Source organism: Mirounga angustirostris, unplaced genomic scaffold (assembly GCF_029215605.1).
Source record: "Mirounga angustirostris isolate CCGP_5_RB_7025 unplaced genomic scaffold, mMirAng1.0.hap1 SCAF_9, whole genome shotgun sequence".
Taxonomy (NCBI): Eukaryota; Metazoa; Chordata; class Mammalia; order Carnivora; family Phocidae; genus Mirounga; species Mirounga angustirostris.
Genome location: NW_026991717.1, coordinates 51,387,314 through 51,400,318, shown reverse-complemented (window position 1 = coordinate 51,400,318; position 13,005 = coordinate 51,387,314). Strand labels below are relative to the sequence as shown.

General features: G+C 39.6%; 1 pseudogene; it reads right to left on the bottom strand.

Moving 5' to 3' along the window:
* Positions 1-243: 243 nt before the first annotated feature.
* LOC123861193 (tubulin alpha-1A chain-like) lies at positions 244-1,574 on the bottom strand (annotated as a pseudogene).
* Between the last annotated feature and the right edge of the window lie 11,431 nt (positions 1,575-13,005).

Here is a 13,005-nt window from a genome sequence, read left to right as displayed (position 1 = left end):
TTTTTGGAGAGCGAGCGAGAGAGAAACAGCATGAGAGGGGAGAGGGTCAGAGGGAGAAGCAGGCTCCCCACTGAGCCGGGAGCCCAGCACGGGACTCGATCCCAGGACCCTGGGATCATGACCCGAGCCGAAGGCAGACGCTTAACCATCTGAGCCACCCAGGCGCCCCAGACCATAACTTTTTAATGTTTAAAACAGAATAATATTCCCTATAGAAGTAGCACCTTTATGACATTTTTCACTTTAGTATTCTTCTCCTTCACCCTCTCCTTCAACAGAATCCACACCAGCCTCCTCATAATCCTTCTCAAGAGCAGTCATGTCATCCTGAGCCTCAGAAAATTCTCCTTCCTCCATGCCCCACCCACATACCAGTGAATGAAGGCACGCTTGGCATACATCAGGTCAAACTTGTGGTCCAAGAGAGCCCAGACCTCAGCGGTGGCTGTGGTGTTGCTCAGCATGCACACAGCTCGCTGTACTTTGGCAGATCCCCACCAGGTACCACAGTGGGAGGCTGGTAATTAATGCCAACTTTGAAGCCAGTGAAGCACCAGTCCACAAACTGGAGGGACTCTTGGTCTTGATGGTGGCTATAGCAACACTGACCTCTTTGGGAACCACCACACCATGGTACAACAGGCAGCAAGCCATGTATTTACCATGGCAAGAGTCACATTTCACCATCTGATTGGCTGGCTCAAAGCATGCATTGATTATCTCTGCTATAGAAAGCTGTTCATGGTAGGCTTTCTCAGCAGAGATGACAGAGACATGGAAATGGATGCAGGGATAGGGTACTGGCTTGGTCTGGAATTCTGTCAGATCAACATTCAGGGCTCCATCAAATCTGAGGGAAGCAGTGATGGAGGACGCAATGTGACCTATCAACCTGTTAAGGTTAGTGTAGGTTGGGAGTTCAATATTGAGGTTTCCATGACAGATGTCACAGATGGTATAATTGTCTACCAGGGAGGCAAAATCAGAGTGCTCCAGGGTGTGGGTAGTGAGGATGGAGCTGTCGAACTCGACTACAGCTGTGGATACCTGAGGAGCTGGGTAAATGGAGAAGTCCAGCTTGGACTTCTTGCCATAATCAACAGAGAGGCATTCATTTCATCAGTAGGGAGATGAACCCAGAACCAATTCCCCCTCCAAAGCTGTGGAAAACCAAGAAGCCCTGAAGACCTGTGCCCTGGTCAGCCAGTTTCTGAATCTGGTCCAAAACAGGGTCAGTGATCTCCTTGCCAATGATGTAGTGCCCCTGGGCATAGTTACTGGCAGCATCTTCCTTGCCTGTGATGAGCTGCTCAGGGTGGAAGAGCTGGAGGTAGGTGCCAGTGTGGACTTCATCAATGACCGTGGGTTCCAGTTCTACAGACACTGCCCTGGGCACGTGCCTGCCAACACCTCTTCTCACCGAAGGAGGTGTTGAAGGGGTCATCTCCTCCCCTAGTGGTTTTGTCACTTGGCAGCTGACCATCAGGCTGGATGCTGTGTTCCAGGCAATGCCCAGAAGGCATTGCTAATTTGGACACCAGCCTGACCAATGTGATGGAGATGCATTCATGCATGGTTGCTACTTTGCAGCTGCCAAGCAGAATGGTGGAGAGGAAATGGAGAGGTTGTTGCTTCTTACAGTGCGACTCTTAGGTGGTCGATGTAAGAGAACCTGCCTACATTTTAAAATGTGTCTGAAACCCCTCTGTCTTCAAGCCTCACTATTACTCTGAACTTTTCATGCTTCCAAGTCCATAGTGTCTTTGTGCTACTCCAAACTCCCCAACACCTAATGCTGTGGTCACTTATTTGGTGTTTTTCGCATGCTGCATGATGCAGGAACCCCACACCTGTGGCATATCTCCTTTACATAAATGTATGGCCTGTGTGGATTTATATAACCTTTGGGAAACTCTGAGAATTTCAGTTCCAATTCCCATTTGGGGCGACTGAATCTCACAGGGTGGGTACCAGCTGACCAGAGAGAATAGTTAGGGATAGGAAAGAATTAGCACTGACTGAGAGCACCTGCTATGCATCAAGCACTCTTTTGATACCTTAGAAACAGTATTTCACTTCGCTTTGCAACAACTCTGCAAAGTAAATGGTGTATTCCCCATTTTTCTAGGTGAGAAAACTCATTGAGAAAAATCAGGTAAAATAGCCAACTTTGCAAGGCAACTCGCTGGTGGATCTGGGGTCAGAAAGGACCAAAGCTCACATGGTTGTGAGTGGAGGAAGAGCAGCACTGCAGAGAGCTTTGGAGGCAGGCAGGCCCCACCACATTATTTTGGAGATGAAATGTGAAGATGTCTAACCATGCCTGGCACAGAGTAGGTGTTTAACAACTTGTGGCTTTTATTATTAAATCACATTTAGAAGAAAAAGTGTTTTAATTTCCTCTTTGAATGTCCCATATTACTTAGCAAATGTATGACTTAATATTTGTCATATAATTGATATAAGGGCCATTTGGTCTACATTTTGCCAAGCAATTGGTTTGACTTTTTTCAAAAGAAAAAAGAATAGATATGCTGTCTCCATGTCCTCACACAGAAGACCAAATTCAAGAATCCTAGCATATGTGGGGACTCACAAAGTTTATGATAAGCACTCTGAGTAAGGGCTGCATTTATTTTCATTACTGCCATCCCGGATGCTTAATAAAAACATGTTCCATAATGCTGGTGAATAAATGGATATGTTTAGGAAGTACCATCAGGAATTCTGTCATCCCTTTGAGCACATTTACTCTTATTCTGATGATTCTACTGAATTGGATCTAGATTCAATTACAGTTGTTAAACTGGCTCATCATCAGAACTTTTTTGTTGTTGTTTTGTTATTTCTTTAACTCCTAGGTTTTTGGGCTATATCCCTGGAGAATCTGACTTATTGGCTCTGGATATTTAGGAAGTTCCCCAAGTTCTGCCCATTAGCCAGGTTTGGAGATACCACATATCTAGATGATGATGACCGACCTCTACCCCAACACCTGGCCACACACACTCTCTTTCCTTTAAGAGGCACTCAATGGACTTGAGTCAAATTTCCTTGTGGCTGACCAACCATGGGTGACAACATCACTCTCTCACTCCATGCTGATCACAAACCTCCTGAAGACAATGCCCATCGGAAGTGGGGCAACCACTATTATTCAGGTCTGCATGGTGTTTGAAAAGCAAAGGAAGGAGAAGTAGAGTGTAAGTTGAGGGACCATAGGTCCCATAGGCCACTCTGCCAAAGAAGGCCGCTGACATTGCTAAGTGCTTGTCATGAGGGCACCCTGAGTCTACATTTTCTATTTTAAGGCTGGAAATGCTCTTCTTGGACAACATGCATCCAGGCTACCCTCTACCCTTCTTACTGTAACTATCCAAACTCCACCCCTTGGCCTTAACCTCAAGAGTTGCAAGTTCTCTTGAACTTTCTAACATCCCCTACATGGCCTGATATCAGACTCAAGGACAGGTCTCAGAGATATCAGGATGGCAAATGCTACTCTTTGTGAGACAACTCACTGTATTAGAGGGGAAGTAGGCCGGCCACATGAAATGGGCACTCCATAGCTATAGGCTGGGACCAGCCGGTTCCTCGCCTGTGCCAGGCTCTTACTCTGCAGCTTTGCTCTAGTTTTTCTGAGCCCGAGAAGGCCACCTTTCCTAGACAGGCACCAAAAAACCCTCAGCAAGGCACCACCTCAGATTCAGATTCATGTTTTGTTACAGACTGGGGAATATCAACCTAGAAGGGTTGCAAAGAAAATGTGATTTTAAAAATTTGCTTTGAAAAAATTAACCTGGTAAAAATAATAATATGTAAAAATTTGGAGGGGAACCTACTTAATTCTTGGGACTATAAAAAAGATATGAAAAAGTCCTAGAAACATCAATATAAGTTTGGTAGATATCATTATTTGACACACAAAAATATTCTAATTAAAATTTTTCACAGTATTCAATTTTAACATTAATAAAAATAAATAACATATATTGTTCTAGATAGTTTAGAAATTTCTATGGTGATAGAAGTTTTGTTTATGTTTCTTGTATGTTTTATTTTTTTTTGTTTTCTCATTTTGACATACATGGAGGATAATGGACAGATTTTTTTTATTTTGACAAAATATATGTAACATAGAAGTTATCATTTTAGCTATTTTTCAATGTACAGTTTAGCAGTATTGAACAGATATTTTTCTCTTTTGTTCTTTGTGTGCTCTCTGCCTATATTACCCTTGCTAATTTGTATTTACTTTGAATAGGTATTCAAAGATATTTAGATGTTTTGATGTCATGTAGATACCCATCTTTGGTTAAGCTCCTAAACATGAACCAGTTGATGTGCTAAGTTTTTCATAAGTGTTGTCTCACTTACTCCTTGCAGCAACCCTCTGAGGAAGGCACTATTAATATTCCCACTTTACAGAGGAGAAAAGTGAGGGTCAGAGAGGTTGTATTGGTTGTTCAAAGTTACAGGGCTAGTAAGAGAAGCTGCTGGGAAGTGTTTTGTCTATTGCAGAGGCGGGATGGTAAAACAACAGTACTACTGTCTCTGTGGGTTTGATTGATCCACTTTGCTGAAGACAAAATTAATGCACATCCTAAATCTGTGCTTATACATTCTGAAGTTTGCCATTGCAAAAAAAAGCCTGAACAAACATAACAAACAGAGCCTCAATGCCTTTTACAATTTGTGTTAGGTCTCCCCAAAGACTGAATAACTGTCACAACCCAATATATCCAGCGATCATGTAGAACTGTTTTTATTTAGCTCAAAAATGGAACCATAAATTTCTCATTTGCATACGATGGAAGGGATGAGCATTCATCTATTATCATGTGGGTGTTATAGCTAGAATTCAAGCTCTGTAATAAAGCTGAGTGCACATTCTGACTCATGGGTGTTTAGCTACTATTTAACCTCTTTCAGCCTCAGTTTCCCAGTCTTTACTATGGGGATGAAAGAAATACCTACCTCCTCAAATTGTGATGATTAACTAAATTGCCAGGTACATTGCTAAAATGTAAATACAGTTTCCAATTTATGATGGTTCAATTTATAATTTTTTTGACTTTACAACAGCAGGGAAGTGATACACATACTTCAAATTTTGAATTTTGGTCTTTTCCAGAGGTAGCAAAATGCAGTATAATATTGTTTCATGATGCTAGGCAGTGGCAGCGAGTCAGCTCTCCCAGTGAGCCACTGGATGGCAAAGGCAAACACCTGACAGGCTTATAACCAGTCTGTACCCATATAACCGTTCTGTTTTTCACTTTCAGTATTCAATAAAGTACATAAGATGTTTAACACTTTATTATAAAATAAGCTTTGTGTTAGATGCTTTTGCTGCGCTTTAGGTTAATATAAGTGTTCTGAGCATGTTTAAGACAGGCTAAGCTATGATGTTTGGTAGGTTAGGTGTATTAAGTGCATTTTCGACTTACGATATTTTCAACTGACAATGGGCTTATTGGAATGTAAGCCCATTGTCAGTTGAGGAACATCTGTGCAAACTAGCTATAATTAGTCATTCATTTGTCAAATATTTATTGAATTTGTCCTGTGTGCTGGGCACAGGATTCAGTTGGCACAGGATGACTAAAGAGTGGCCCTAGCCCCTCAGAGTCTTGAAAGGGTAGGTATAGATGAACAACAAATTATATTATGGAAGATATTAGAGCAATCTCTACAAAATGAAAGAACAAAGGGGAGGAGAGGGAATAGATGGGAGCAGTGGGGCAAGAAGGCTTCAGGGAGATGACTTGTTCTTAGCTAACATCTACTGCATTTCTATGCCATGCAAAACAAACTGTGCTGAATATTTAGTCCAAACACTACTTTTTTAATTTTTAAATTTTTAAGTGAAGTATAGTTGGCATATAATACTGAATTACTTTCAGGTGTACAATGTAGTGATTCGATAATTATATATTAAGAAATGCTAACAATGATAAGTATATTACAATATTATTGACTGTCTTCTCTATGCTGTACTTTTCATCCCTGTGACTTACTGATTTTGTAACTGGAAGTTTGTACCTCTTAATCCCCTTCACCCATTTCACCCCACCCCCAGCCCCCTTGCCTTTGGTAACCATCAGTTTTTTCTCTATATTTATGAGTCTGTTTCTCTCTTTAGTTGTTGTTTGTTTGTTACTTTGTTTTGTTTTTTAGATTCCACACATAAGTGAAATCAAATGGTATTTGTCTTTCTTTGTCTGGCTTACTTCACTTAGCATAATACCCTCTAGGTCCATCCATGTTGTGAATGGCAAGATCTCATTCTTTTTATGGCTGAGTCATATTCCATTGTGCACATATATCACATCTTCTCTACATTCATCTATCAGTGGGCATCCAGGATGCTTCCATATCTTGGCTATTGCAAATAATGTTGCAGTAAACATAGAGTTGAGTATATCTTTCTGAATTAGTGTTTTTGTTTTCTTCAGGAAAATACCCAGAAATAGAATTACCAGATTGTAGAGTACTTCTATTTTTAATTTTTTGAAGAAATTCCATACTGTTTTCCAGAGTAGCTGTACCAATTTAACATTCCCACTAACAGGGCACAAGTGTCCCCTTTTATCTACATCCTCACCAACAGTAGTGATTTCTTTGTCTTTTTTACACTGGCCATTCTGATTGGTACACAGTGATATCTCATTGTGGTTTTGATTTGCATTTCCCTGATGATGAGTGATGTTGAGCATCTTTTCATGCATCTGTTGGCCATCTGTATGTCTTCTTTGGAAAAATGTCTATTCAGATCTTCTGCCTTTTTAAATCAGATTATTATTATTATTATTTTTTGTGGTGTTGAGTTGTATGAGTTCTTTATATACTTTGGATATTTACCCCTTATCAGGTATATCATTTACAAATATCTTCCCTCATTTAGTAGGTTGCCTTTTTAACCATGCTGATGGTTTCCTTCGTTGTGACAAGCTTTTATTTTGATGCAGTCCCGATAGTTTGTTTTTGCTTTTGTTTCCCTTGCCTGAGGAGACAGATCTGGAAAGATATTGCTAAGGTTGATGTTCAAAAGATTGCTGATACGTTTTTTCTTAGGAAAGTATTTATTAAAGGTATTTAATGTTTATATATTTTTTAAAATCTTTATTCTCCTTAACTACATTATAAACAAATAGCACTTACCACCATAAAAGGAGAGAAAACAGAGCTTTCTTACAATCAAGAAAAGAGGTTAACCAGAACCCTTCTGCCATTGGTAGTGTTCTGTGCTGTGGAGAACTCATGATTATCTTTGGGTCCTGGAGGGTAGTTCAGTATGAACTGAATCTGACATTGTGAGCTAGTTTCCTCAGTCAATTTCACCATTGAAAGGAAGCCATTGATCAACCAAGTGAAGCTGCTAAAAATGGATTCCAGCCTGGGAAAAAGTCACCGGGGAAGCTTTAAGTGTGCCTGGCCTGTCTTGACAAGGTTGGGTTCTTTGTGATTCAACTGGGGGAGAGCTGAGGTCTGCTGGCCAGATAAACCCCTAGCAATGATAACCTGGCTTCCTGGGGTCCAGATCCCCAGGACCCACTCCAGCACAGTAGAGGGAGGGGAGAAAGAAGCAGACCTCACCAGGGGGAACTGGGCCAAGATGGGGTCTGGTCTTACCCAGTGTCCATCCTCACACCCAGGTTAATTCCAGCCTCCCCAGAAGTGTGGGGCTGGTGGTAGCTTTGCCGCCTCTCTGTCCTCCTTTCTTGGTTAGTGGCTCATCACACTTTAATGGAGATGAACAATGAGGGGAGGGGCTAGGAGGCCAGAGGATTAGACAAAGAATGAAACTGTGCCTTGGCCAGATCCACGCCAATTATGTCTGAATAAACAAATCCATAGTACAAGCTAAGAGCCTTCCTTCTCCCCCACCCCCCGCCCCTGCATTTTATTTATTTTTATCTTGGTCTGGAAAGTTGGACATATTCCCTGTACCGTCCTGGTACCCAGATGGCCTGTTTGAGTAAGCAGTGGGGAGGAAGGTCAATAATACATCAGCATGCAGAGTCTCCGCTAAGGTCAGTCCTGCATAAAATATACCGTGACAACCTGAGGGCAAGTTTAAAATGGTGCTCCACAACGGGGTAGGCGTTGGGTGGGGGTGGGGCTAGGGGCAGTACAGATGCTGCCTCCTCACAATTGTTGCAAAATTGACTTCTGGCCCCCCACAATTATATTTTACTGGGTTCGTGTGGTGGTCCTTTAGGAAAAGTTTGCTTCACACACTGGGGTGCTCATGATCCAAGTAAGAAGGATTTTAAGAGGATCTGTCTTCATATATAAATATAAATACCTGTCATGTTAGAGGCTTTTTCAAAAATAATCACATCCAATTATCCCAAACAGGAACGTAATGGCTACTGTGGTGTTTCAAATTCTAACCCATTGAATCAGCTCTGTATTTTTGTTTTGTCTCCAGATATGTTCTAATCAGATTTGAGTGCTGAACTAGACAGTACTTTTAAGTTTTTAGCTGTTGTAAGATTAGTATTCTTGAGTGGCATTTCTCAATTACATTTGATTATGATTATTTAACTAATAAAGATAAAAACAGGTACCTGTGTATAGGGTCACTGGGTTTTTTATAAGGGTTCGTTCTGCTTCTCTCTTCCTTTTGAAGATTGGGGGAAACCCAACAGCACATTTAATGTAAAAAAAAAAAGAAAAGTCCATTTCACTTTGGGAATTTATTCAAATTGTTGGCGACTACTGACACAAGTATTCTTGAAGATTGATCCAGGTTGAAGCGTGTTGTGCATGGGTTTACTAGTTCAACTTGCAAGTAATTTGTAAAGCCAGAGTCAGTCTTGACTATGAAACATTGTATCACTGTGATTGGAATCAATAGTTCTTGCACTGTCATTTGTCACATATTTACAAGCTTGAAAAATAGTTCATTTTGTCCTCATCCCATAACTCAAAAGATTGAATCAGAGCCCTGGAGGGATCTGCCAACAGGACACATTCATTACTGATCACCGTCTTGGTGAGGCTATAATCACAACCACACCAAAAATAGAATATAAACACAAATTAAAGCACTACTCATTTGGTGCACTCTTAAATATTTTCAGCTTCAAATATTTTAAAGTCTGCTAGGAGACTTCAGTCACCTTGGTGACCCACATCAGTGGCCACAAAGAGAAAATTCATTGAAGCTGATTGTCCCATCACACTCTCAAAACATTCAAAGATACCATTTTTTTTTTGAATGAAGAAAAATCAAAATCTAGAGTTAATGGTCCAAAACTTCATAAAGTATACTTCTTCTAGTCACCTCACATATAGTTCATAAATGACCTTCTATTCCCATGAAAGATTTGTAGAAGACATTTAAAGATAATGCTTTCAATTTTAAGATAAAAGATTTATGAATGATAGAACTTGTGTCTATGAAATCACTAATCCCAACTCTCAAATATTTCAGATGGAGAGCTTCATAAAATGAAAAGACTGCCCATAAAGTTGTACTACACCTGCTGTCAGAGACAATCAGTAATGGAATTGCAAAGTGAATATTGAAAAGGATGTGAGACATGCACATTTTGGGTTATAATAATGTTATTTTAAGTCCCCTTCACTTCACTGTTGTATTGATAAAGTATTAATGGTTGAAGTGTTGGGAGGCAACTCAGATTCTTTAAACAAGTCCCCAGATATTAACAGATAAACACACTGTTCATCAAATTTAGTTGCTAAAATAGCCCTAAATCCTAGGATTGCAGCTAGTTTTTTCAGGCCGTTTTCCTGACTGAATTCAAACTATGGGAGTTTGACCCATTTCTCAAGTCTCAGCCTGAACCAACCTCAAAACACCAGATTGCCTTCCAGATGCTTAGTTAAGTGGTAATCTACAGATATGGCCTGACATTCCTTTTGCTAGAACAGGACTGAAAATTGATGTCATATATGTTTTTTCCTCCCTAACTCTCTAATTTGTAACTTAATATTTAGGTTCTATGACTTTACTATTTATTTTATAAAGTGACCCCATTTCCTTCATAAACATCCTCACTGACAATGGCTGCAATTCAGTTAGAAGTCATACTCAGGTTAAGGATCTGGTCTGTCTTCAGTGCTTTGGAGAAGAGATAGGAAGGCACACCTTCTCATAAGGAGGGAGACCTGAACTTGAACATATGTGTGTTAGACAGAGTTCATGATGTCTGCCCATCCATGCCTCTCTTTTTAGAAAGAGAGGGGTGGTAGACAGGAGACTTGCACCCTCTCCCCTGCAGCCAACTGGACTAGGTATGGACCTCTAATCCAGAGGTGACCCATCCAGAAACTAGTCAGTGACTAGGATTATGTGTTCTGGCTTGAAAAGATGAGCTAGGTAAATCAGACTCTGTCTGAAATTTGAACTGAGAGACAGAAGGAGAAGTTGCCAGTGGGGTGTGAACTCAAGGTAAAAAGTTTATAGGGATATGGCTGAGACAACCATTACTGGCCATGTGTAAGATGAGACAGTTTACCATCGGAAAGAGAAGAGAATGCAGCAACCAGGCAGGAGGTGCTATGGGGGAAAGAGAGAGAGAGAAAGCTGATCCTGAGAGCAGCCCTAGCTCTGGCCCTTTTGGGGGCACAGTTGTTCATCTTTGCTCAGATTCTCATGAAACTTCTGAAAATGAGTGTCTCCTTTGTTTGGAGCTGGTTTGAAGGAAATTCTGTTCCTGGAAAACTCAAAACACAGAGCAGGATGTATTTAATGTTGTACCCAAGTCAAGGCTAACGTCTCAAGTTGCGGACATTGTGCCATTCATTATATCTTACTGGCATGCTTCTCTGAGGATCAGTGCATGTTGAAGTTTAGTTTTGATGCCTATCTTTGTACCTCTTGTCATGCTTCAAGATAAAAATTGCCCTTGACATTTATCCCCATGCACATGAGAATTAACAAATGAAAAAAATATATATGATGAGATGCTCATTAGTTACTCTTTCTTCTGCCTTTCTACCTTGCTGTAGCCTCTTTCTGTAATCTGACTAATTTTTACTGGGACAGAAAAACCATGGAGAATTAACAATAGTGGAATTCAAAGAAACGCAAGCTAAAGAAGGAAATAAGTAAAGGCACCCAGCAAGAACACATTTATAAATGTCAGATGTGTTTGATCTGTGGCAATTATGTAGAGAAACTTAATGATACTTCCCCAAAGTAAGTAGATAGTGTGACATTATGAAGCATCAGCATATAATGAAAGGGGTTGGCTATGCAAGAAGATAGTCCCATTTATAAAATAATTGGGAAATAACTGGTTTATATTATTTTATCCAAGTTTAGTCCAAGGAACATATATCAATCTCAGAGAAGTCAGACTAGAATGTTACCAAATAAGGAAAGGTGTGGAATAAGATGAGCTGAATGTTACCAGAAAAAAATGTGTGGGTTGAAGGAAGATAGATCATCTGCCATATACCCAAGAAAGGAGAACCCAGGGATGAAGGTCTTGTAGTGTGTCTTCAGCATGGTACCCTGGCCAAAGAGTGCCCTGACTAGAGTCTTCTTAAATTCACTCAGCAAATGTTATTGACCATTACTTTGGAACATAAACTATGTTAGAGCCAGGACCAGTACAGAAGAAGATGGATAAGCTCTCTGCCTCATTCCTTTCTTTACTTTGGGTTAACAAAGCCTTTTTCTCTTCAGCACTAACATTATCTCACATACCATTGGGTTTAAATTTACTTTCTTTATTCTCTGTCTTCCCTGCAATAAAATGCCAAGTGTTAATGAAGATAGGGATTTGTACCCAATAGTGTCAGTTTACTGCTGTATCCTCATTGTCTAATATAATATCTGGCACATGGTAATGCTCAGTTAATTTTGTGAATAACTAGAACATAGAAGTCAACAAGAAAACAAACCTATTCAATTAAGAAAGCTATAAAGAAGAGAAAGAAAACATCCATAGAATCCTTCCCTCTACCCATATAACACATTTAAAATAATTGTCCTGTTGGTACATATCCTTCCCTCCACAAAAAGTGTATTAACACTCAAAAAGTGAGTGTATTAACCTGTGCTTTCTATTTCACAAAAATGTCTTTTCTATAATATAGCTTTGTATTGGCTGCATAATATTTTATTTTTTGGCTTATATACTTAAGCAATCCTCTATTAATAAACATTTAACTTGTTCTTACTATTTTGTATTATAGACAGTGCTATGTTGAGCCTTTGTAAGCACGTATCTTAATACACTTGTCCGACTGCATCCTTAGAATTAATTCCTAAAAGTAAATTCACTAGGTTAAAAAGTGTGGACTTTTACATTTTGATATATACTTTTAAATCATCCTCCAGGAGCATATAATTTATACTCCTAACACCAGAGAAAGAAATATCCATTGGTATTATTCTTTTTTATGTTTGCCAATATGATTAGGAAAATCTGTACTTATCATTTTCTTGGTTTACATTTCTTTGACTTCTATTAAGGTTAGACATATTTGTATATGCATAGTAGCCATTTGTATTTGTGTGTGTATTGCTTGTTCTTGTCTTTTGCTTATTCTTCTATTGTATTAGAACAATATTTTAAAGCACTTACTATAAATCTAATAATTTTTCCACATTGCCCATATTTAAAAATTCAATATGGGGGTGCTTGGATGGCTCAGTCAGTTGAGCGTCTGACTCTTGCTTTCAGTTCAGGTCATGATCTCAGGGTCATGAGATTGAGCCTCACATCAAGCCCTGCATCAGGCTCTGCACACAGTGCAGAGTCTGCTTGTCCCTCTCCCTTTGCTCCTCCCCCCGTGTGTGCACTCTCTCTCTCTCTCAAATAAATAAATAAATAAATAAATAAATAAATAAATAAATAAATAAAATCTTCTTAAAAATTCAATACGAAAGGCTTAAAAATGTAGGGTCTTTATTTCCATAAGAAATTAAAAGTACGAACATACATTTACACAGTAAAACCTCATGCCATGAGTCATTTGATGGTAGTAGTGTGTTTCCTAAGAATTACTGAATTCTAA